Here is a 27,550-nt window from a genome sequence, read left to right on the forward strand (position 1 = left end):
ACAAAATATAGATAAATTTTTACATTTTTCAACCCAACTTCATTATATTAAACAACATATAATACAATAGTCTAGGGCTCCCGTACCGTGATAATGGCCCTCATACATCCACTAGTACAAGATACAAAACTGGGGCTTGGTGTCAGTCCATTGACAACCAATCTACCCTCAACAAGATACTTTGACCATCTGGTTGATGAAGTCGACTCTCTCGGCTCCCCTCGGTCGTACCATGTACCTGTCCAGTCCTTTGGCTCCCGATCTACAGCTCTTGCCTCTATCAATGCTCCAAGTCCATCTGGCCACTGAATCTCGGCTATCCAATCTGCTCTCTAGTTGTGCATTAGTCCATCAAGGGCACAACACATCGAACTCATGTCGAGTTGTTCACAGCTCCACTTGTGAACAACTCTCGATCTACTCACTGTTGCTCCTTAGCTATTCAGGGACTTCAGCCCACTATGGTCTTCCTTTGTTGTACCGATGAAGACCAACATAGGGCACAGAGGGCTGCTACCTGTCACTGTAAGATGTCCATCTCCCACAATGAACACGAGCTAGGAGGACTTCCCATCCTCTGTTGTAGAAGTCCTTCTCCACACACAAGTCTCGGGCTCCACAAACTGCTCCTAGTTGATCAAACCTTTGAGCTCAACAACTGCCTATCTCACAACTACCTTTGTCCATCAAGGTGTTGCTCACCGGGCTCTAACTTGGACACTATCACGCAGTCCTCCATCACACCATAAGTACCCAATCACATACACACTTGATCCACTCTCACGCTGCCCTCCAACAATCCACGAGTGATCAAGTTCACGTTGTAGCATCTGCACCTAGCTAGGACATCCCCACACCTAGGAGACCTTTACACACGGCTGCCCACAAACTTCTCCACATCCGCCCTTTGCTCTACAATAGAGGAGCTATTGCACAAATCTAGGCACCAAACTTCACTATGAAACTACGCATTGGTTAGGGCTTCTAACATGCCACATCAGCCCTACCTCCTTGGCTTCCACAGGCTGCAACAACTATGTCCACACTAGGACACCTACATCACTCCATAGCGAGATCTGCTCCTAGTTGGAGTTCCTTCTAGCCCAAGGCAACTCCAACAAATGGCTCACAAAAATCTGTAATGTAGACTGATCCAAACTAATCCAAGAACATGGATCCAACGCACATTCCCACGCTGCTGCAAAATTGTTGTATTACTGTTCTGGTTAGGGCAAGTGCATGTTGCAACTTCCCTTCATAAACTGACTTGACAACCCTCTCTTTGTTGCGGCTTAGGCCAGGAGGTACACCTTCTTTGTGGTTTGTTGTTTTGGGCAATTGGTAGCCCTTAACAACCCAACTTTACACCTATTTTGGGAGGCTAGGCCTGCGGCCTACCTCAGCTGGTTGCGGCTCTCCTACAGCCCACCAAAACAACCCCCATACTGGCCCTAAAACAATCTGCAATACTCCCAGTAATTTCAGCCTTCCTCCAAGGGACCTCGACCCCTCTACCAGCAACTCGAACCCCCAAAACAACCCCCATACTGGCCCTAAAACAATTTGCAATACTCCCAACAGTTTCGGCCTTCCTCCAAGGTACCTCGGCCCCTCTACCAACAACTCGGACCCCCAAAACAGCAAGCTCAAACCCTTAAGACAGTCCCTCCTTCCACATTGTTCCTTCCTCCTTATTGTTGCGGCTAGGGCACAAGAGAATCCTCCTCCAACGAGTCTTCCTTTTGAGAATGCATTGCACAAATGGATACCTTAATGCCTCTACATCACCCTCTATTTATACATAAATGAGGGGATCCTTCCAACGTCACTCTAGGTATCTCCAACTTGTCAAGAGGCTTATTTAACCCAAGCTGACCTTGACACATATGGTGTAAAGTTGTAAACCCACTCATGACCTTCAAAAATTCATAACTCCTTAACGACAACTCAAAATCGGATGATTTTTGTTGCGTTAGAATCGTTATGCCAAGAGCTATCATCCTCATCCATCAAATGTCCAAAACTCGTCACAGGTTTGGCCCAAACATCTATGGGTGCAAAACCCCAGGCTTGGGTTCTAAGCCCATAAGCCTACTTGTAGCGCTTACCTCCAACCCTCGAACACTAGGGCTTGGAGTACATCCCAAGCTACACAAAAATCAACACTCCCTCGCTTCTAAGACTAGGAAGTAACCATCATCATCCGACAACACTAGCCCATCTGGCATCCATCACTGCAGCATACTCTATAGAATGAATTCGACAATATCAGTAGTGCCTCTGCCTCATCAAATCCGAACCTGAAGATCCCAAACCTCCATAAGGCTGCTCCCTCTGAGCCTACACGATCTCCACTGGCTCAGTCCTGCAAGCACTCATCCTCCTGATCAAATACCGCTCATCCAAATCCCACCAATCTCATATATCCAACATAATGATCCGATGAAGGCTTTAGCCTGCCAACCTGTAGTCCATCACATAAAGCCATCTCGATCAACCTAATCTCGTCCAAGCCAAAGTAACCCTCGAGTTGTCCCAACCATCCATGACAAGTCAACGGAATTCCACGATAAACAATCTTCCCTACAACAAACCGTTGTTCACTAGGCTCACCACCAATCCAACAGAACTTCCAACCAATCTCCCTGCCAAGCCAATCAAGACCACATCTCCATGTCTTCAGCTAAACCTTCTGCTCCATTATGTAGACACCCACAACTCCCTTTGAGTTGCTTCGTTTTGCACACTCTAATTCACTGTCCCTCAAAGTAGTTCAAATATGCTCTGATACCATGTTGAATTTCCACGATCTTGGGTCTAGGATAGAATCTTAAAATCTCTGACGCTACCAAACCAAGAATCTCAACGATACTACTTTGCACAACGGAATATAAACAACAGTAAATCAGACATGCACAAAATATAGACAATTTTTTACTTTTTCAAGCCAACTTCGTTATATTAAACAAGATAATATAACAGTCTAGGGCCCTCGTACGAGGGATAATGGCCCTCATACATCCACTAGTACAAGATACAAAACTGGGGCTTGGTGTTAGTGCATCAACAATCAATCAACCCTCAACAAGATACTCTGACCATCTAGCTGATGAAGTCAACTCTCTCAGCTCCCCTCGGTCGTACCCAGTACCTACCCGGTCCTTCGGCTCTGGATCTGAAGCTCCTGCCTCTATCAATGCCCCAAGTCCATTTGGCCACTGAATCTCAGCTATCCAATCTGCTCTCTAGTTGTGCCTTAGTCCATCAAGGGCACAACACATCGAGAATCCTATCGAGTTGTTCACATCTCCACTTGTGAAAAACCCTCAATCTGCCCACTGCTGCTACTCAGGAACTTCAGTCCACTATGGTTTTCCTTTGTTGTACCGATGAAGACCATCATAGGGCACGGAGGGCTGCCACCTATCACTACAAGATGTCCATCTCCCACAATGAACATAAGCTAGGAGGACTGCCCATCATCTGTTGTAGAATTCATTCTCCACACACAAGTCTTAGGCTCCACAAACTGTTCCTAGTTGATCAGACCCTTGAGCTCAACAACTGCCTCTCTCGCAACTACCTTTGTCCATCAAGGTGTTGCTCACCGAGCTTCAACTTGGACACTATCACACTGTCCTCTATCACACCATAAGTGCCCAATCACGTCCACACTTGATCCACTCTCACGTTGCCCTCCAACAGTCCATGAGTGATCAATTTCACGTTGTAGCATTTGCACCTAGCTAGGACATCCCCACACCTAGGAGACCCTTACACATGGTTGCCCACATGCTTCTCCACATCCACCCTTTCCTCTGCAATAGAGGAGCTATTGCACAAATCTAGGCACCAAACTTCACTATGAAATTGCCCATTGGTTAGGGCTTCTAACATGCCACGTCATCCATACCTCCTTGGCTTCCACAGGCTACAACAACTTTGTCCACGCTAGGACACCTACATCACTCCATAGTCGGATCTGCTCCTAGTTGGAGTTCCTTCAAGCCCAAGGAAACTCCAACAAATGGCTCCCAACAATCTGCAATGTAGATTGATCCAAACTGATCCAAGAACGTGGATCCAATGCACATTTCCACACTGCTGCAATAGTGTTGTACAGGCTAGGGCAAGTGCATGTTGCAACTTCCCTTCATAAACCGACTTGACAACCCACTCTTTGTTGCAGCCTAGGCTAGGAGGTACACCTTATTTGTGGGCTATTGTTTTAGGCAATTGGCAACCCTTAATAACCCAACTTTGGGCATATTTTGGGAGGCTAGGCCTGCGACCTACCTGAGCTCGTTGTACAGGCCACCAAAATAGCCCCCATATTGGCCCTGAAACAGTCCAAAATACTCCCAGCAATCTCGACCTTCCTCCAAGGGACCTCAGCCCCTCTACCAACAACTCAGACCCCCAAAACAGCAAGCTCAGACAACCCCTCCTTCCACGTTGTTCCTTCCTCCTTATTGTTGTGGCTAGGGTACAAGAGAATCCTCCTCCAATGAGTCTTCCTTTTGAGAACGAATTGCATAAATGGATACCTTAATGCCTCTACATCACCCTTTATTTATACATAAATGAGGGGATCCTTCCAACATCACTCTAGGTTTGTCCAACTTGTCAAGAGGCTTATTTAACCCAAGTTGACCTTGACACATATGGTGTAAACCCACTCATGACCTTCAAAAATTCATAAGTCCTTAACGACAACTCAAAATCGGATGATTTTCATTGCGTTAGAATCGTCTTGTCGAGAGATATCATCCTCATCCATCACATGTCGAACACTCGTCATGGTTTTGGCCCAAACATCTATTGGTGCAAAACCCCAGGCTTGGGTTCTAAGCCCATAAGCCTACTTGTGGCGCTTACCTCCAACCCTCGAACACTAGGGCTTGGAGTAACTCCCAAGCTACACAAAATCAACACTCCCTCTTAGCGAGGGAGGTACTTCTAAGACTAGGAAGTAACCATCATTGTCGGACGACACTAGCCCATATGGAATCCATCACTACAACATACTCTATAGAATGAATCCGACAATCTCGGTAGTGCCTCTGCCTCATCACATCCGAACCTGAAGATCCCAAACCTCCATAAGGCTGCTCCCTCTGAGGCTAGACTCCCTCTGAACCTACACAATCTCCACTGGCTCAGTCCTGCAAGCACTCATCCTCCTGGATCAAATACCACTCGTCCAAATCCCACCAATCTCAAATATGCAACATCATGATCCGATGAAGACTCTAGCCTGCCAACCTGTAGTCCATCACATGAAGCCATCTCGATCAACCTAATCTCGTCCAAGCCAAAGAAACCCTCGAGTTGTCCTAACCATCCATGAAAAGTCAATGGAAGTCCACGATCAACAATCTACCCTACAACAAACTGTTGTTCACCAGGCTCACCACCAATCCACCAGAACTCCTAGCCAATCTCCCTGCCAAGCCAATCAAGATCACATCTCCATGTCTTCAGTGAAACCTTTTGCTCCATGATCTAGACACCCACAACTCCCTCTGAGTTGTTTTGTTGTGCACACTTTGATTCACTATCCCTCAAAGTAGCTCAGACATGCTCTGATACCATGTTGAATTTCCACGATCTTGGGTCTAGGATAGAATCTTAAAATCTCTAACGCTACCAAACCAAGAATATCAATGATACTACTTTTCACAATGGAATATAAACAACAATAAATCACACATGCACAAAATATAGACAAATTTTTACATTTTTCAAACCAACTTCGTTATATTAAACAACATATAATATAATAGTCTAGGGCTCCCGTACCAGGGATAATGGCCCTCATACATCCAATAGTACAAGATACAAAACTGGGGCTTGATGTTAACCCATCGACAACCAATCTACCCTCAACAAGATGCTCTGACCATCTGGCTAATGAAGTCGACTCTCTCAGCTCCCCTTGGTGTATTTTTCTAGAAGTTGTAAGAACTGTTGTCGAGGCATACATGTTATGTATGAGCACAAATTGTTGTAAGGCCTTAATACTTTGATCAGGCATACATTCACTACAATGGCGCATCATCAAGAAATTGTGGAATGGACTACTTGTATAGGTACTAGGGTGGTAGGTGTACTGGTATCCTAGCTTGAGGGGGCTAATGTGAGATCTCATGTGAGATGGTTAATGAATGATTAAGACCAAGTTAATCTCCTCGAGTCAATTTTAAGGTGGGGATACCAGGGTGGTTTAGGTAAAATTGACCCAGTCAAATTACCAGATACTTTCAAGCTCTAGGTTTATGAGAACCCATGGTTTTCCCCATGGTATTCATCTTTAATGTAACATATTTAATCCTTGATTTATAATTCTTAAGAGGGATCAAATCTCTTGGGTTGTGACCTTTTCTTTCAAGATTTTCACTCTAAAAAAAAGTTGACGGGTCAAGAGGACTAGAAAAAAATATATATAAATTGGATGATAATGTTAAGAACCTCATACCTTGCACTATCCAAAAATTGTAACTTTCTTTATTTAGAGAATATGTTATTTTTATTTTAATATGGACGTGATAACTGGAAATTGAGCACAATGTAACTTACACATCTCTCTCTAAAATATGCATCTCTACATAATAACCAAAAAAAATATATTTCCAGATTCTTGCAAAAGAATCAAAATGACGAATTCTATTGCTTTATTCAAAATGTTTGATCTTGATGTCGATTAATTTGGTTGTTAAATTTTCCTTTTGGTTTAATTTCTCATAGGAAATTGAGCACAATACGACTTACACCTCTCTAAAATATGCATCTCTACATAATAACCAAAAAAAAAAAAAATTCCAGATTCTTGCAAAAGAATCAAAATAACAAATTCTATTGCTTTATTCAAAATGTTTGACGTTGATGCCGATTAATTTGGTTGTTAAATTTTTTTTTGGTTTAATTTCATATGTGTGTGTGTGTGTGTTGGCAAATAGGCAGGTTTTAATATTTATACATATCTTTCTCACATTGAGTTATAGAAAATGTCTCTAGGGCTAAATAATTCTTTCAAAAAAATCCACATGTTTAATAATTAGATTGTGCCTTATTAAGCCAGTTTCAACTATCATGCCATAGGGGCCACATCCCCACCATGACATCTATGACACGCAGCCACAAGTAAATAACTTGGATTTGATCATTAAACCTTCACACTTTATATTTTCATGAGTTTTCCAACTAAACTCCATAAAAACTGATATATTATTAATAATTAATTTAATTAAATAATTAATAACATTTTATTTGAAATTTTGTTACTTTCATACTCTTGACTTGAATCTTTTCCTGACAAATTCTCTGCTCAATTTTGCTTGAAAATCTAAATCCATTAACTATTAATAATCAATATAATTACATAATTATAAATTATTTAAAAATTTGTTACTTTCATACTTTTCCCTTACTCTTTTTCAAACATATTTTCTGTTCATCCTTGAAAATTTAAATCCCTTACCAAAATTAGATCTTTAATTCTTAAAACCAGTAATTCTATACAAATCGTTGAAGGCAGGTAGGTACTGATAACTTTGAGAGTTGAGAATTCTGTCTAACTCAACAGTAAATTATATTATAAGAAACATATATAGCTCTTCATGTTGTTGACATAGCATCAACAACATACGATACATGCACTTTATGATACAGATTGTTGCTCAAAATAAAGGTCGCAGTAGTAATTTGAGAGTGCATTGTGTTTTATTAATGCCATGCTCTTGTAAATGTTTTTTGAATGTGTCATCGTTTTCTTGGCGCGATCGGAAACCAGAGTCTTTATTTTGAAATGTGCATCCGAAATGGAGGTTACTAGAAGCAACAACAACAAAAGCAATGTTGTTTTAGTTGTACGTTTAAGCGGAAAACAGAGGCTCTGTATCTGCAGGTTTTGAACAAAGGAGATCATTTGTTCAATCTTGTGGCATAGTGTGTGTATTTTGAAATCGTATGTATGGAAGGTAGAGAATATTCAATGGGATGCCTTCGTCGTCTGGATAGTCTGGGGGCGATAATAGCAAAAACAACATCAATAACAGTAACAGTGTGATGGTTGTCTCAATGGGCTTACATACCTCGTCCTGCAAGCAGGAAGGAAGGCCTGCAAGAAACAACAACAACGTGAATAACAACAGTAGCAGAAACCTTAACGTTGTGAACTCTTCGGTGTTGGGTGTGGAGCCTGATTATCTTCTATAGTACCGGCATATTGGACCCCAGTTCAAAATGGGGCGGCAACGCCGCCCGTAAAATAATCGCTGTCGTGGGGGGTCACTTTTGGGAGCCCCCCCTGGCGGGGGGTTTCGGGGGCAGCGCCCCCGAAGCTAAAAACAGCTATAAAATTGCCTTGTAAAAGTATAGTAATTTCTAGTCAATCTGGGCCGTTCATTAGGCGGATGATCTGATGGTAGAACTTATGTTTAGTTTAGGGTTTTTTTGCCCTAAAAGGCAACCCCTCTCTTTATATGAGGGCATTGTATTTGAGGCTATGAGATAGATGTGTATTCGGTGAGCGAGAAACATAGAGGTGAGACTGTGAGAGAAAACAGAGGATATTACAGCGGTTTTGTTGTAGGTTGTATCTCTTCATTTTGCTGGATAATAGAAAGGAAGGACTGGCTGTTCGGGGTGGACGTAGCCCAAACTAGGTGAACCACGTATATCTGTGTCTCTCTTGTTTTGTGCATTTTCTGTGTTTATATTTCTGCAATATTTTATGTGTTCCATTGCTCCGTAATATATAATTTTCTAACAACTGGTATCAGAGCCGAAGGTCTATTTGGCTGATAAACTCGCAGGAAAGAAGGGTTCCTGGTTCGAGTGGGAGCAATGGCGGAAGATGGTAAGTTTAGGGTCGAGAAATTTAACGGCCAAAACTTCTCGCTGTGGAAGATGCAAATGGAAGATTATCTGTATCAGAAAGATCTATACCTACCATTGGGCGGAAAAACAAAGATGCCGACGGGTATGAAAGACGAAGAATGGAACCTTCTCGATAGAAAGGCACTCGGAACAATACGGCTGTGCCTTGCTGCGTCAGTCGCCTTCAACATTTCGAAGGAAACCACGACAGAGGGTTTGATGCAGACGTTGTCGAAACTATATGAAAAACCCTCGGCCTCAAACAAGGTATTTCTTATGAAACGGTTATTTAATATGAATATGTCGGAAGGTGGATCTATTACAAACCATTTAAATGATTTTAATACAGTTACAAGTCAGTTAAGTTCTGTAGGGGTAAACTTTGATGATGAAGTTAGAGCTTTGTTATTCTTGTGCTCATTACCAGAAAGTTGGAATGGTTTGGTAATGGCCATTAGTAACTCCGTTTCTGGATCTAGTACTTTAAAGTTTGATGATGTTGTCGGTGCTATCCTTAGCGAGGAAATGCGACGGAAAAGCTCCGGTGAGACATCGGGAAATGCTTTGAGTGCAGAGTCTAGAGGAAGAAAAATGGAAAGAGGAAAGAGCTCAGGATATCGCAGTAAATCAAGGAAAGGCAGATCCAAGTCCAGATCGGGGATAGTGTGCTGGAAATGTGGAAAGAAAGGACACCTAAAGAAAGACTGTAGATCTCGGAAGGGAAAAGAAGGAGATGCACAGCAAGAAAACAATCATGAAGCAAATGTGACAAGTGAGGTGTTACAAGATGCTTTGATTCTTTCTTTCGAAAATATTACTGATTCCTGGGTGGTAGATTCAGGGGCTTCATTCCATGCCACAACTGATAAGAAATACTTTCATGACTATGTTCAAGGAGATTTTGGACAAGTTCGTCTAGGTGATGATAAACCCTGTAAAATCGTTGGAATGGGTAAGGTTCTTGTAAAACAGCAGAATGGAAACCAATGGCTATTAAAGGAGGTAAGGCATGTTCCAGATCTAAAGAAAAATCTGATTTCAACAGGGCAGTTAGGCGGTGAAGGTTGTGTGACAACTTTCACAGATAAAGCTTGGAAGGTCACTAAAGGAGCCCTGGTAATAGCAAAACGCGAAAAGGTTGGTACATTGTATTTATGCAATGGTATTTCTAACTCTGTTAATGCTTTAACTTCCAGAGGAGCAGATGCAGCATTATGGCATCATAGGCTCGGACACATGAGTGAAAAGGGGATGAAGATTCTTCAATCAAGGAATTTGTTGCCGGGTTTGAAGAATGTTGATTTGGACTTCTGTGAGAATTGCATTTATGGAAAACAGTAGAGAGTCAGATTTCTCAGAGTTGGGAAAGAAAAGAAGAACGAAAAATTAGAGCTTGTGCATACAGACGTATGGGGACCTGCTCAGGTATCATCTCTCGGTGGCTCTCGTTATTATGTTACTTTTATTGATGATGCAACTAGAAAAACTTGGATTTATTGTATTAAGAATAAATCTGATGTATTTGATACTTTCAAGAAATGGAAAGCTTTGGTTGAGATTGAGACAGGAAAGAAATTGAAGTGTCTTAGATCAGACAATGGAGGTGAATATTGCAGCAAAGAGTTTGATAGGTATTGTTCAGAGCATGGAATTCGCAGAGAGAAGACAGTTCCAAGAACACCACAAGAAAATGGTGTGTCAGAAAGGATGAACAGAACAATCATGGAGCGTTCAAGGTGCATGAGATTGCATGCAGGATTGCCTTTACAGTTTTGGGCAGATGCTGTAGATACTGCTGTTTATTTAATAAACAGAGGACCTTCAAGTTCCTTGGATGGTGGTGTTCCAGAGGAAGCATGGACAGGGAAAAAGGTAAACTACTCTATTTTAAAGCCTTTTGGTTGTGAGGCCTTTGTCCATATTGATAAAGAAAATAGAACAAAGCTTGAGGCAAAGTCAAAGAAATGTACCTTTATTGGATATGGTGTTAATGATTTTGGTTATCGCTTATATGATTATGAAAATCACAAAATCATTAGGAGCAGAGATGTAATATTCAATGAAAAGGTCTTGTCTAAGAATCAGTTGCAGGAAAAGAAACAAGAAAAAGAAAACAAGGAATACGCAGTTCTTGATGAAATCACTAAAAAAGTAAAGGTGCCTGAAAACAATAATAATCAACAACCACAACAACAGCAACCACCACAACAGCAACAGGCACCCCAAACACCTGAAAGTGGTGTTAGAAGATCTACCAGGATAGGTAGACCCCCTGAACGATACTCTCCTTCATTATATTATTTATTGTTGACTGATTCCGGTGAACCCGAATGTTATGAAGAAGCAATGCAGGTTGAAAGCAGGAAGAAGTGGGAGGTAGCCATGGAAGAAGAGATGGACTCCTTAATGCATAACCAGACTTGGGATTTAGTCAGGTTGCCTGTAGGAAAAACTACATTGAAGAATAAATGGGTTTACAGGCTGAAGGAAGAAGATGGAGGAAAACAGAGGTATAAAGCTAGACTTGTGGTGAAGGGGTTTGCACAGAAGAAAGGTATTGATTTTGATGAAATATTTTCTCCTGTTGTTAAAATGACTTCAATCAGAACTATTTTAAGTCTTGTAGCAGCTGAAGATTTGCATCTTGAGCAGTTAGATGTAAAGACAGCGTTTCTCCATGGGGATTTGGAGGAAGAGATATATATGCAGCAGCCACAAGGATATGAGGTGAAAGGGAAGGAGAAACTTGTGTGCAAGTTGAAGAAGAGCTTGTATGGTTTAAAACAGGCTCCAAGGCAGTGGTATCTAAAATTTGACAAGTTTATGTCTGAACAAGGTTATACTAGAATGTCACTCTGATCATTGTGTTTATCTGAAAAGCAAAATGATGGCAGCTATATTATATTGTTATTGTATGTAGATGACATGCTTGTTGCAGGATCTAACATGCAGGAAATAAATGTGCTCAAAAGAAAATTGGCAAATTCATTTGCAATGAAGGATTTGGGTGCTGCAAAACAAATCCTTGGTATGAGAATAACTAGAGACAGGAAAAATAGAAAATTAACATTGTCTCAGAATGAGAACATACAAAAGGTGTTGAAAAGATTTAACATGCAAAATGCAAAACCAGTTAGTACACCTTTTGCTAGCCATTTCAAACTTAGCAAAGAAATGTGCCCAAAGACCCAAGAAGACATGGATTATATGTCTAAAGTTCCATATGCATCAGCAGTTGGAAGTTTAATGTATGCAATGGTCTGCACAAGGCCTGATATTGCACATGCAGTGGGAGTTGTAAGCAGGTACATGAACAATCCAGGAAAGGAACATTGGATGGCAGTGAAATGGATTCTCAGATATTTGAGAGGTACCACAAATCAGGCATTATGCTTTGGTGGTTCAAACATATCCCTACAAGGATATGTTGATGCAGATATGGCAAGTGACAGAGATAATAGGAGGAACACTACAGGATATGTATTTACTGTCGGAGGAATAGCTGTCAGTTGGGTTTCAAAAATCCAAAGTGTTGTTGCACTTTCAACAACAGAAGCAGAGTATGTTGCTGCTACAGAGGCTAGTAAAGAAATGATTTGGTTACAAAGGTTTATGGGTGAATTGGGTAAGGAGCATGATATGGGCACTTTATACAGTGATAGCCAAAGTGCCATTCATCTTGCAAAGAACTCAGCATTTCATTCTAGGACAAAACACATACAGCTCAAGTACCATTTCATACGATCAGTGTTGGAAGATGGAGAGTTGAAGCTGGAAAAGATACACACTAGCCAGAACCCTGCAGATATGCTAACAAAAGTTGTAACCAGGTAGAAACTGAGAATATGCTCAGTTTCAGTTGGTCTTCAAGGATGACGATGAAGATGAGAAACAGCCAAGTCCAAAGAGGAGTCATTGTCCAGCAAATGGAGCAGCGGTGGAGTTGCTACAATCAGTCTCCAAGTGGGAGATTGTTGGGTGTGGAGCCTGATTATCTTCTATAGTACCGGCATATTGGACCCCAGTTTTGCCGCCCGTAAAATAATCGCTGTCGTGGGGGGTCACTTTTGGGAGCCCCCCCCTGGCGGGGGGTTTCGAGGGCAGCGCCCTCGAAGCTAAAAACAGCTATAAAATTGCCTTGTAAAAGTATAGTAATTTCTAGTCAATCTGGGTCGTTCATTAGGCGGATGATCTGACGGTAGAACTTATGTTTAGTTTAGGGTTTTTTGCCCTAGAAGGCAACCCCTCTCTTTATATGAGGGCATTGTATTTGAGGCTGTGAGATAGATGTGTATTCGGTGAGCAAGAAACATAGAGGTGAGACTGTGAGAGAAAACAGAGGATATTACAGCGGTTTTGCTGTAGGTTGTATCTCTTCATTTTGCTGGATAATAGAAAGGAAGGACTGGCTGTTCGGGGTGGACGTAGCCCAAACTGGGTGAACCACGTATATCTGTGTCTCTCTTGTTTTGTGCGTTTTCTGTGTTTATATTTCTGCAATATTTTATGTGTTCCATTGCTCCGTAATATATAATTTTCTAACATTCGGTTGCCCAAAATCCTACCAATATGACCACAAATGGAAGCCTGGCCATAACGATGGCCATGGGGGACCAGACTCCTTGAAGACAAATCAAGGGAGACCTCAGAAGTACGGGACAGATGGAAGCATGGCTTTGGCAATTGCAAGATGACGGGACGTTGTGGAGTGGAGATGATCCCCTGGTTATCTATGGGACTGTGTCCCCCCATTTTCTTCGCAAGCTCAACAAGTGACTGCAGGTATTGGATGCATGTTGCTTGAATTTTCCATCCCTAATGACCAGGAGTTATGTATTGTGGACGAGAAACCTTTACCAGTCTTGCAGGGTGCGCACAAGCTAGGAGGGAAATTCATGGAGCATGGTCAGCGCACAGTGTGTGGCCACATGCTTTTATAGATCCAACGGTGGAAAACAAAAGTACGAATCAACTGTGGAAAACAAAAAGGTAGACGATTGTGGGCAGTGAACAGATTAAAAAAGAAACACCTTTGTTGTAAATATATATCATAAAACGTTTGGACCCAAAATACTTAAAACTAGCATTTGCACCAAAAGGTGCAAAGGGAACGTTGATATGTTTAGGGGTTTTCTTGACCCTTTGAACATATATACAAAAACATTTGAAGTAGAGGCGAAAGGATCTGTGAGCCCTGACAATGAAAACCATAGTGCTTGGAGCAGAAAAACAGGGAGGCCCAACAACAAAACCATTGTGGTTTGAGAGAGCCCCCTTCGGTTTTGAAAACCCAAAATGGGGGAAGTAAACACCGAAAAGAATACAAGGTGTATATGTTATAAAAGGAAAAAAATTTTAATAGAAGAAAGACCAAAAAAACCTCTATTTTTGGGCACAAATTGTGAGCATCTCCCAAGGGGGTTCTTTTGGCTTGATAAAAGTGACACAATTGATAAGTATATAAGAAGATTCCTTTGGATAGGAGAAATCACAACCATAGGTGGGTTAAGGCGACATTTCCTTTGGAAGCTTGGTTGTATGCAACAAATTAGGCGTCCAAACAATGTTAATGACATGAGAAATAAACTGCATTCTCACCTCAAAAAAACAACATTCTCGCCTCGTATGTTTAAGTGCTTACCTTTCTCCCCTTATTTACAATAATTATAGAAAATGAAAAGAAACTTTTTCTATCCAAGAACAAATCAGTTCAGTTGTTCTAAATGTTGTTTAAATTGATAAAATAGTTGATGATCCAATAAAAAATCAATATTCAGAGGGGTCTGTAGAAGAGAATATCATAGCACTTCAGCAAGAAACAATCCCAAGGCACTCCACCTTTGTACCGGAACCAGGGAAATTGTAGATGGATTATAAATATACTAGCATCAATGTGAGAGAAGAAATTGTCTGGTAGTATCTACCAAATCCCCAAATTCATTCTAAGTTTTCTCTATAGTCCTTTCTGAGTTCTGCAACTTTATACCCCAAGGACAGGTAGTTGAGGTTCTGTTCCAATTCTACCAACCACCAAAGATCCATTTAATGCATGATAATTTGAATTTTGGAGTCAGATCCCCTGTGAAGACTGTAAGCCAGAGATTGAAACTCAAGGATGGCTTTCTTAATATCCTTCAGTTTGATTTTCTACACAACATGCACAAAAATGACACCAACGGAGGTTGAACCAAAGCCAACACGAGCAACAGTTCCAACCAATACTTTCTTTTAAAGTAACCTCTTGATTGTTGGGCAACTCCTCAATCCATGTGCAGAACATTTTGTCTCTACGATCACTATGGAGAAAACCTAACTTGACTTCCTGCATACTTGCATTTTGTGGGCTTTGGAGATGTCCATAATAAGATTCAAGAGTAATATGAGAGCAACGATGATGAACGCCATAGTCAGCATACAATCTATATCAAAGGTAAAGTCCATATTGGAGAGCTTCTATTATTAATCCTCTAGTGTAAATTTAGTAGACTCAAAATCAATACTTATCATGTTTCCGCTTCTATTGATATCTGCAAATATCTTCGCTATTTACTCAGCACCTTAAAGTGTAATAATGACTTAGAAATTACAGGGTTATTCCATCTCCCAATCCCTGTTCTTTAGTCTGCCTTGAAGACTACTGATGACTCAGTGGAAAAATTTTAACGCTTAATCCTTGGTCTCTAGTTTCTATCCACGCCAACCTACAGCTCGTGCCGCATCCCTTCCAAGACTTATGTTTCAACCCCGCACATGCTTAGGTATACTTCACTTTGACCTTTTGTCCATCGTTTCTGATCAAGAAATCAGATTCTTCATTGAACAAGAGCTTAAAGTCTGGTTGGTGGCTGCTTTCTCCTGCTACTGGGTGGTTTCACGTTTGTGCGGCCTTCAACTTCATGTCCACTTATCCACTCAGAGGTAACTCCCCATCCCCGTCCATGCTCTGAACTTGGGCCAGTTTTGGATTCGTTCCCTTGTGCTTACTTGATCAACTCTATCTGGCCAACAAGTAGAAAATACCAATGAAACATCTGTCTGCATGCGAGCTTATTCTTCCAACTATCACGGCCATGCTGGGTAGCAAGAAGCAACCTGTTGCGGGCATTTCACGCTCTATGATATGCATAGCAGACCTTACGAAGAAGTCTGTGAAATACTTCCATGCCCTAGGAGGACAACGACGATAACCATGAACTCGCTCTTACACTTCTTACATAGGCCATTCCGAGTATACCCACTCATCATCACATTCCATATGAGAGCATCTCGTTGGCATATTTTGTCAAACACTTAGCGTGCATCCTCCATGTAGCCAACACGTCACAAGTTTGGTTAGCAGGGTGTTGTTATCATGGTGAGGCCCTCTGATAAGGATGTGGGCGTGGATTTATTAATTTTTTTTCTTCGAGTGACTTCACATGGGACATGCCTGCAATAGACAAGAATAGGTATTAGTGTTGATATTGGGATTTAATGTTAAGATTGCTGGATTGTGCAGCAGAGCCTGGTGTTTGTTTGGGTTGTTGTAACAGCATTGGCGTGAAGACGAACATTGCAGAGAGAAATGATGTGCTTCAAATTTATGGAATGCTGAGTGGAGGGCGGTAATGCTGATGAAAGAGAATCCCTGATTCCATTGCAGGCATTAACTAGAGTATAACAGCAGTCCATGAAAGGACATTTCTTTCACACATTATGTAAACCACATCACGAACACCCTGCTCTATAACACAATGTAAACCACATTGTGTTATGGAATTCAGATTGTCTGAGCACAATGGAATGTAGGTGAAGAAAATTTCTAGGTACTCGGTTCCATATGTGTAGATTAACTGTAATTGAATGTCAGCGGTGCTGTGATCTCCAAATTGAAACTGATCAGCCATTGCTACCTGCAAATGGAAACTTTTCAAGACCCTGAAATTCAAAACCTTCTGAAACTTTTGAAGAACTCAACAGTTTAACACTCACCGGTGCTCACCTTTACTGCCTTTTACAGTCTTTGCTTTGCACGCCTGCGAAACGGAAGCGAAAGACGCGTAAGCCGCATATATCTTCCCAGCCCGGTTAAACTTCACGGCAACCAATTATTTAACGGTGATATATATCATACAACAAATTTTTAAAATGTACCTGCTCATTTATATATACATATATAATCCAATTTTAATTTTCAAAAGTATTATATATTTATTTTAAAAAAGAATATTAACTTTTTTTTTTCTCATAGTAATAATTAATTTTTTTTTCTTAGTGTTTTTTTATGATATTAATTTTAATCATATGTAATATTTGGACACAAAAACAATCAAAGCCGCTGATATTAGTTCGATTGGTACTTCATAATCCTTAAAACAGGACGCGTTAATAACGTTATTTATTTACTTCTTAAAATTGACTATATCCACCCATGTATAGATTATATTACACTAACTTTAGCTTTTGCACCAAAAGTTGCAAGGCCACACATTGTGTTTGGTATTTTTTTTTCCCTTTGAATATATATACAATAACATTCGAAATAGAGGCGGAAGGATATGTGAGTCCTGACAATGAAAACCATGGTACTTGGAGTGAAAGGACAAGCGGTCCTAGCAACAAAACCATGAGTGGTTTGAGAGACCCTCTCCCTCCAATTTTGAAAACCTGAAGTGGGTGAAGGAAACACCAAAGAGAATACAAGGTCTATATGTTGTAAAAAGAAAGTAGAGTGTCTTTTTTGGATAGTGAATTGTAGCCTATTATGTTCCAATAACAAGTGGTTGCTTGTAATAGACTAATAATAGGTGATTGTGTGTAATAGTCATTGACGGAAGATGGCTCTAATGCTTCCTTCCATTTCCTTCTATCACTTTGTAAATCCTTCAATCGTGTCCCATTGATCTTTAAGGGCACTGTTAATATTCAACGCTAGGAGTGAGTTAAGGTCAACTTATCTAATGTAATGTTAGGTTACAAGGTGCTTTTGGTGTGTTTATTTAATGTGATTTTATATTTTAATGATCCAATAGTCACAAACATGTCCTAGATGAGTGATCTAACAATGCAATCATCTCATTGATATTAATGATAATTTATTCATAACTTACCATCTAATTGGTCCATCATCTATATTTAAAAAGTATGAAGGATCTATTGATATGGATCGATAATGGAAAATATTCATGTAAATTATTCTTTTTGCATTAATTAATTACTTCAAGTGATCGTGTTTGCTAAGGTTATGCATTGTTTCCCTCTTTAAATGTTTTAACCATGTAAACAATGGTGCACTGATCTTCGATGGTATTTTTCAATTTCTTAACAATGCTAACATGTGTTGATGTATCCTATTTATTTTAACATAAAAACAAAAAACAAAACGAAAATCATCCCCCTCTAATCTCAACAAAGACATCATTGTGTTCTTGGCTTTATCAACAAAGACTTGAACCAAACCAATATTTTCTTTTTCTATTGGTGGTTAATGCCTAGGCAACTCTTTGCAAGCAATCTAGCCATCCTAGGCCCTCATTATCCACTCAACAAAAAGAACTTGTCTTAAATGTAAGTGTGGAGAACACCCATATCATCCTAAGCTCTTGAGGTACAACATAAATTCAAGTTGGTTCTACGAAATCCTTTTGCAATTCAAAACCAACACAAAGAAATGGCCTCAGAGATCCCTACAACATCTCATAGGCATCTCAAGATGGCACCGAACAAGAAGAATAATAAACATGATTGATCATTAAATTTTTGGTACAAATCTCAAAGAATATTGATTGTAATCAAATTTTCAACTTTTTTTCTACTTTGTCAATCATCATACCCCATAACTCCTTTGGAAAATACTCGACAACAAAGAGATGTCAAAAAAAACTTGAATAAGTGGAATCCATGTCCATCCTTTGTTTAAGAATAATGTCAGCGTTTCTTTAACACTTGACTCAAGCCTTGAAAGAAATATCAAGCAAATGCACTCTATTCTCTATGATTTTTTTATCATCAAGATAGAGAGGAACAAGTCGTCTATGAAATGGCCGAGTAAGAGTTATCCTTGCTTTGGCTTGAGAAGAGGAAATCATTAAATGAGACTCTCGTCAATTCTTTGCACAAATAGATATTCTAGTGCTTTGAACACTGATATAGTGCATGGGCTAATGGAAAACCTTCTCTAATAGATTTGAACAAGTCCACAACTTCAAATTTGCATCAATGGATGGAAAGATACACTGATTTGTGATTCATGAACAATTTCGCAAGAACTGTGAAGAAAAAGGAGTCAAATCCCAAGGCCTTGGCCATTAATCAAATAAAATATCACCACATTCTATCATAAGCCCTTTTTTAAATAAATTTTAATCAACCCAGTGTCGAGGTCGAGAAATCTAGCCCATTTCAAGCCTAATCCATTCTCAATAATAAGAATTGTAATAATAATAATAATAATCTAATTTTAAGATCATGGCTAAGCCAACAACAAGTTGGTGTATGAGACCACCTTGTTTCCGGGACAAGGGACCTTCCCTCACAATGATTTAACGGCTAAAGTATATAGAGGCATATATACTCTACCCCACTCTCCATTTGAACCTATAACCTATTAGGAGAAAACAGCCCACTCAAGTTGTGCATGTAGTGAACCATACTACTTTGACCTGATAATATGGGGGAATATGCTCAACTCCCGGGCAAGGGCCATTGTCAAGACCTCACATGACACAACGATGCAATGTGCCTCCAACCCCAAATCAACCCTAATGATCAAACCTAGATGGTAAACCTTGTTGAATAATACCTTTGTTTAATTTTACCCAATAATTGTTTTCTCACTGCTTCCTCGAGTACTAGTAGAATGTTTATGCTCACGAACCCCATGGAATTACCAAGAGATTGAATATGTATGCAATATAATTACAAGTATTTCAAATAAACAACAATTTATTTTTTTCAAGATTTGAAAAAAATATTTTAAATGGAGAACATTTATTTATAATAATAATAATAATAATAATATATTTTCAAGGTCAGAGCTTAAAGAGATACCAAATTGGAGTATACGATGGCTTACAATGGCAAAATAAGTTTTTTTTTTAATAATAATAATAATAATGTATTTTCAAGGTCACAGCTTACAGAGATACCAAATTGGAGTATACGATCGCTTATGATGGAAAAATAAGTTTTTTTTTTTTTGAAAAAAAAAAACATTATAAACGGTTTCATTATCAGTTATTTGACCTTAATGGGCAATTGGGTATGCATGCAAGTGCAACCTGTGAATAAATCCAGGGCACAATTTGCCCGTAAAAGGTACCAACCTACATAAATCTTTCATTGGATAAGGTTTGATCAGGATCAACAATTGACCTTGCAAAACCTTATTATTGGAATTCGATAAATAAGGCACAGGTTCTAGGCCACTACTACATCAATCACCCCAATCAGTTTTCAAAGAGTCAAGGCTGAAGACTCTAATTAAGAAGTTCCAGAATTATAAACTTCCAAGGAACAAAAGAAAGTTCACAAGATCACAAGCCATGGAACTCGCACAAGGGTGACTGCACCTACTTTTTTCTGTTATACTTTTAGGCACCCTTTTCTAAACATTCATCATTTGGGTGCTGAAATTACAGCTGCATTTTTTCATCAGCAAAACCAGATATAAAGTTCAAGGGATTTCCAAGACTACGATCGAGGAGTTGTAGACTAACAAACCTCTATGGACTGAGGAATTTCATAAGCTTTTCCTGGGAGTCAAGACTATGATCAACAAGTTATAGAACTATAAAATTCTAAGGAACCAAGAAAACTCACAAGCCATAGAACTCCAACAATGGTGACTGTCCCTGCTTTTTCTTCAATCCACTTAGGTCACACCTTTTAGGTTTTTTATTGTTGCTTACATTACAGTTGTATTTTTTCATCATTAAAATAATATATGAAGCAAAAGTTTTTCCATAACATTTAAATTTTTAATCCAGAAGTTTTGGAATTATAGACCTCTTACGGGAGGTGAGAAACAGAGAGCCAAAACAGAAAAGTCCATTTGCATTTTGTCTGCATGGCTCCAAACAGCACAAAAAATAAAATTATTTACATGAACCCTCCTGGTGGGTCTTAGCCTACCCAAAGGCTGTACTCATGATACATCAGTATTCAATATAGATATTAAAACTTTGTTGCTTGGACAGTGCAGACATTTCGGATACTCAATTAAAGAATTGATGAACGATTTTACATCACCAACGCATGTCCCAAAACCAACCCTTCGCGTGTTCTTTCCAAATGTGAAGAATGGACAGCTGCAATGACAAAGAAATTATATCAGGACAGTGTTTTCAAATGGAAAGTTGCTCAGGTCATGAATAACAAGTCTCAATGATGCGTTCAATTATGCATCTCAGCATCTTGAACCTTCCACAACTACGTGTCCTTCCAGCCCCCAATTAAATGAGTTTTGCCAAAACATAAATGGCTTACTCAGATACTAGACAAAAACCTGGCGAAAATTAAAGATATTTAGGAATAATGAACCACACAAACTTGTGTAAAATGATTTCAATTTGACAAGCTATTTGATCTCCGTGGCATTTATTTTTGAAATTAATATGCTTTGCAGTACCTGTAAAATGGGTTATATATTTGTCATCATTGTCAGTCCTTGAAACCTTTGTCTTTTTTTCCTCTCTGCCTTTTTAACAACTTTCTGAATTTCTTAAATACTTCAAAGGCTTTTAAATTGATCATAAACTTACTGGAAAATACCCAGAGCGATCAATTGGTTCCATCCTTGTCGATTCATATATATCACTATGCACTAATTTTAGTGTTTGCCTCACTCACTGTGCCATGTTCTTTCAAAGCTGTCATGGTGTTGCTTGCTTGATGAACCTGCTTCACTGGTACTCGCTTCTCTTCGGATTATGGTGGACCATTCACCATTCTGTGCCTAATCACTAGCTTAAGATCATAGTAGTTGAGATGGTTGTACCTTCAGTGCCATATTTTATCAATCTACAAAAGTTACAGGTAATATTGTTTTGTTGCTATGGATTCAAACCTGTAAAGGCATCTCTCCTTGAAAGTAATTACAATCTCTTTATGATTCTGTTTATTTTCTCTGTGGTTGCTGGTTGGTGATTCGGCAGGGACATCACCATGTTCCTCTATTTTCACTGTGTTCCTATTGAGACATTAGGGCTTCCTCTTTTGATGAGGATGAGTAGCCTTGTTCATGTTGCAGATAATTATGCCTTTGCTTATCTCTTTTTCAGTAGCTTAGTTTATTACTTTATTATGTTCTAGTTTTTAGGAGTTGCTTCAGCACTTCCGTGGCATGTCACTACTAAATTGTGTTGGAATTTCTAAGTCTATCTGTTAGAAATCCTTAATGTACTTTCTAATTTATTTCTTCCTACTTGTTATGTTAATTAACAAGTTATTTACCATGTAAATACTGAAAATAAATACAAGTACATGCTCAACACATACAGATCATCAACTGAAGGAAAAACAAGCACACAAGTGACACCATTATTTTTGGACTAATGTCCCCGGAAAAACCCAATGCGGGAAAACCGGTGCAGCTATCTGAGGGTTTTATTATTAAGCAGTTTCAAAATACAATCTGGGTGCCAAAAATGGCTCACCCAACAGAGAATGCTCTTGGCAGTAGTACCTCTCAGTCGAAGACAGATATTCCGGCTAAAAAACCCAGATGTACAATCCCACAACTCTCAGCTCCAATCTGCCCCACGAAATCCCCCAGCGTCAGCCTCTAGGGTCTACGTCAACCTCTCTAGCCCAGCGTTAGCCCAACATCACCCACACTAGCCCTGTGTCAGCCTCTGGAGCCTCTGCGTCACCCACGCTGGCTCTCTGTGGCAGTTCGCAGCTCCTGGCTGCCTCTGGGTGGCCTCTAGCTGGCTCTGCATCAACCCTCTCCCGGCTTCTGCGTTGATGCTCTCGGTACCCTCTCTGCCTCTCTGCTTTTGTATTCACTGCCCCTCAGCTGCAACTCTAATCACTCCTTCGATTTCCTCAACAAGCCCTGCCCCAAAAAATCGAATTCTTGATCAACTCGGTGTGTTCTCCAAGTGACCCTCAAGCCTCCTCTTATACTTTTCTCGTTGACAATTCAACAACCAAGATTAAGTCCCTAATCAATGGCTAAGATTAGATTTGGCTTGATCCATGACTTTTGGACCATTCTAACTCAGTTTAATATTAATTCAAATTAATATTTTATTTTCCCTAGACTCCATTAAAAATATTAATTATTTCAATATCTCCCAAACTGGTTAGATTCTGCCCAAACCACTTTTGGGTATTGGATATCTCATGTGCTTTAGCCTCTCCACCAATTTTTGTGGCTAGAGCAGATCCGATGCTACCCCAAATCAACACTCCCTCTTAGCGAGGACTATGCTCTAGTAATACTCCTCACTGAACATCACCTTGATCATCCGACATTGGTCCTTGTGCTGATGCTAGGCCTGCTGCCCAACATCCTCTGCACTGCTGCATCATGTACTGCTACCCATAGCCCTGTCACTGCCACTGTTGCATCTACACGGCAGCTCCCTCTACATCTGTGTTGTTGCCCATGGCCCTACCACTGCCCCTGCTACATCTGCACTGCAACCCCTCTCATCATGCTGCATTGTGCTGCCCATAGCACTGCCACTGCTAACTATTGCACTGCAACACAGTTCCTGAGAAGTAAGTAACTGGTCTCCCAACTCTGACATCTATGTCAGGCTAGCAACACTCTTGATGCTGAAGCTCCCTCTGTTACTGACAAGTGCTCCCTCTCTGTGCTGCTACAACAACTATGTGCATCTTGCACTGCTGCCTCACGTTGTTCTGAGACTCTTGCACTATAGCTCCCTCTGTTGCTCCATCCTCATCCGTCTCTACCGACATCCGCCAGTCCTACTACTCCTCTTCGAGGCTCCCGTAGCAAGGTAAAATCGAGGAGGTTAGGTACCTTGAGGATCCTGCCCCTCATCACCTGTAGTCCATCTGACTACAGCTCGATGTCTCCCCACTTACTCTCAAGTGGCGCGTGAGCACTCATGGCACAGTCATCATCTGTCTCCACTTCCTTCTCTGCCCTTGCTGGCACAGCCTTGGTCTCAGAAGCCTATCCCTTGATCTTCTTCCTCGGACACTGGCTCGCATAGTGACCCAGTTCCCCAAAGTGGAAGCATTTGACCTTGGAAAGGTCCTTCTTCTTTCGTTTCTCCTGCTTTCCCTCAGATGCTAGGGCAACATCCTCCTCTTCCTCCTTCTTGATTTTGACCTCCTTGTCGCTGCTTCCTGCCTTAGTTAGCCTTCTGATCTCTTCTTGATGAACAGCCGCCCACAGTTCCTCCCAATCTAGAACAGTGTTTTACAACCTGCCCGTTTCAACTCCGAATCGGCCGTTTCGAACCGAGCCATAACCAAAAACATTGACCCGGCCAGCAACCCGGCTCGGTTGACCGAGTCAACTATGACTCGGCCGAGTCATCTAATGACTCGGCCGAGTCATAGTTGACTCGGTCAACCCGGCCGGGTCTGTATTGACTCGGTCGAGTCAATGAACCTACGGCTGGGCAGCGTAAAACATGAAAAAAATTCACTTTTTAATTCAATTCAGCTTGCTTGCAAGGGCATCTGTGCAATTGTTTAAGGCCCGATCTATGGTTGTTTATGTCTGTTTCGAAGCCCTTCTCGTGGCTAAACTTGAAGTGTACTGAATCCCATCCTTGTAACAATGTTGTTCATGGCTTGGTAGTGTAACATTGATAAGACCTAATCTGTGCCCTACACAGAGAATATCACTCCAACACTAGGTCATTAAAGGAGCTGAAACAAATCACTTAGTTGACTAATCTAAGTCTCCATGGACTGTTTTGTATCTCTGTTTGGTGATTGATCTTCAGTCTGATTTGAAAACATATGTATTGTCATAATCCTCTAAGGCTCAAATTTTCAACCAGCTTGATCTGAAGTTTGTATGGCAGACACGTCTGAGGTCATTCAATTCATTATGTTCGAGGCAAAGACGAAACATGCTAAGGACCCTTTTGTGACAGACTTTTGCCTCATCATATAAAAGTCAGTCCTCTAACTTGCATTAATGTTGACCTCAGCCTGTAGATATACTCTATGAAGCTTTATGAAGCAGAGCATCACTTGGATCAAAACTGAAGTAAAACTTCCAGAAGTTTGACTTCACATTTACCTGAAGCAGTGGTTGCAAGGCTAGTTCTGTAGCAAAGGAATTTTGGCATCAAAACATGGTTTAAGTGACATTACTTGCCATTGAAATTTCTGGTGTGTTTTTCATTGCATAAGGGTTTCCTTGGGCTACTCTTCATATAAGCAGATATTATTACTTTGTGGACTAATTTAGGGTGTTTCTCAAGTTTTGATACCTAACCAAAGTAGCTATAAGATCCTTCATTAGGTTCAGATCTCTTGTGAAGAGGCTTCATCTCCAGCAGTAAAGGCAGAAGTGTCATATGTTGTCTTCCATCTATATTATAATGCTGTGTGTTTGGAAACATGAATGAAAATCTTTAAAATTATGTTTAAAATATTTAAAATTATGTTTTTTTATAAAAAAAATAAATATTTAATGTATTTTTTACAACGACCGAGTCATTGAAATCGAGCCGGCCGAGTCATTACCGAGTCGGAGTCGGAGTCGGAGTCGATCCTCGGCCGAGTCGGAGTCGGAGTCGGAGTCGTAAAACACTGATCTAGAAGGGTTGACCTGTCGAGTATGCTCTGGACCAGTGATGCGGGGGAGCGCCCCCCCCCCCTTCGAACCCGCTCCCGAAGCGCGCTCTGGGCGGGAGCGGCTCGGGAGCGGGTCGGGAGCGCGCTCCCCAAATCGCTCCCGGACGGGAGCGATTTTCGGGAGCGCGCTCCCGTAAAAAAATTTGCGCTCCCTGGTCTGTGAGGGAGCGCTTCAGGGAGCGATCGCTCCCGCGCTTCAGGGAGCGATCGCTCCCGCGCTCCCGAAGCGCTTTTTAATGCCCGGGAGCGATCGGGGAGCGATCGCTCCCTGATCGCTCCCGGGCATTAAAAAACGCTCCGGGAGCGAATTTTAGTGAACCGGGAGCGGTTCGGCGGAAAAAAATTCCGCGGACCCGAAAAAAACAAAAAATTTAACTAATTTTTTTGGGTTTATAAGCCCAATGGGCCAAAACAAAATCATTTCAATGAGATTGAGCTTGAGTTTGAGAGCAAAGGAGCAAGGAGCAAGAGCTGAGGAGCAACGAGCCAGAGCTGAGGAGCGAGGAGCAAGTGCCAAGGAGCGAGGAGCAAGCTTGCAGAGGTAAGTAACTTAATCATTTAGTTAGTTTAGTTGGTTAGGTAGTTAGTTTGTTTAGTTTAATTTACCTGTTTGAGTTTAAAGATCATTAATTTAAATTAAATTAATAAATTAAATGAATTAATCCCAATAAACTAAATTAATTTGCAGATTCAAGACTCAAACCCTACAAACATCAAACACGATGGACCTGGGGATTTTTATTGGCATTTTCCTCTTCCTGGTCCCTTTTCTGGTTATTATGGTGGTGGAGAGTAGGAAACGGAGGGGGCCTGAAACTGAAGAGGTGGATGAAGAAGCCGGAGGAAGTCAAATAGGTGAAAACCCCAGTGAGGAGGATGTGGAGGGTGAACATGAGGGTCAAAAAACTAAACAAGACCAAACTCCATTGTGGAAATATGTTCACAGGCCTGAAACAGGGAGAGGGGGTGGAACCACTAAATTTCATTGCCCCCATTGCAACAATGATTTCACAGGCTCATACACCCGTTTGAGAAGACACCTTTGCGGGAAAAGGGCATGGGATGGAGAGAAACAAATAGGAATCAGAACTTGCGACGCGGTGTCAACAGCAGATAGAGCCAAATACATAAAGGAAGAGGAGGACGCCCAATACAAAGCAAAAAGATCAAGGGGTTTCTTTGAAAGCTCACAAAGAACTCCTTCAGCATCCTCCCAAGGCAGTGGATATGGACATGGAGGCTCAGGGTCATCATCTTTACGTCGTAGAACCATATCAGATTTCCTTGATGAGGGGTGTAGGAATGATGTGGATTCAAAAATTTACAGGTTCCTCTATGCAAATGGGATACCATTCAATGTTCTACGCTCACCTTATTGGCACGAAATGGTTTCTGCCATAAATGATGCCCCTAAAGGATACAAGAGCCCTGGGTATGACAAGGCAAGAACAGTTGGCCTTGATCATGAAAAAGCAAAAATATCACATTCTTTGAATAAAATGACAAGTTCTTGGACTGACAATGGGGTGTCCATTGTATCTGATGGATGGACAAATGTAAAAGGCAAGCCATTGATAAGTGTTCTTGCTGTGTCCCGAAGTGGTCCCATTTTTCTAGCTGCACATGATTACTCAGACAAGTTCAAGACCGCTATCAACATTGCAGAAGCATTGCTTGAAACAATTGAGCGTATTGGCCCATACAATGTCATCCAAGTCATCACTGATAATGCTCCTAATTGTAAGGCAGCGGGAGCAATTATTGAGGATAGATACCCGAACATATTTTGGTCTGGATGTTTGGTTCACACATTGAACCTTCTGTTGCATGATATTGTCAAAAACAAAAATGAACAATACCAATGGATTGGTGATTTGTACAAGAGAGGAAAAAA

The 27,550-nt window shown here is 40.7% G+C and overlaps 1 protein-coding gene across 6 annotated transcripts in view; it reads right to left on the reverse strand.

Moving 5' to 3' along the window:
* LOC149165655 (BTB/POZ domain-containing protein At1g63850-like) overlaps positions 1-27,550 on the reverse strand; it is a 115,239-nt gene that overhangs the window by 55,073 nt on the left and 32,616 nt on the right. For 2 of the 6 annotated variants that reach the window (XM_089432349.1, XM_089432345.1), the window contains exons 1-2: positions 16,852-16,958; positions 16,714-16,772 (exon numbers count right to left, since the gene is read on the reverse strand). The exons of 3 other annotated variants lie outside the window; for them this stretch is intronic. The gene's annotated coding sequence lies outside the window, so the exon portion shown is untranslated. Of the gene's footprint in view, positions 1-16,713; positions 16,773-16,851; positions 16,972-27,550 lie in introns of those variants that run through there. One more of the 6 variants, XM_089432346.1, reaches the window with a different exon arrangement.

Source organism: Pinus tabuliformis, chromosome 5_1, assembly GCF_031772625.1.
Source record: "Pinus tabuliformis cultivar Carrire ecotype Pingquan chromosome 5_1, CPIR1, whole genome shotgun sequence".
Lineage (NCBI taxonomy): Eukaryota > Viridiplantae > Streptophyta > Pinopsida > Pinales > Pinaceae > Pinus > Pinus tabuliformis.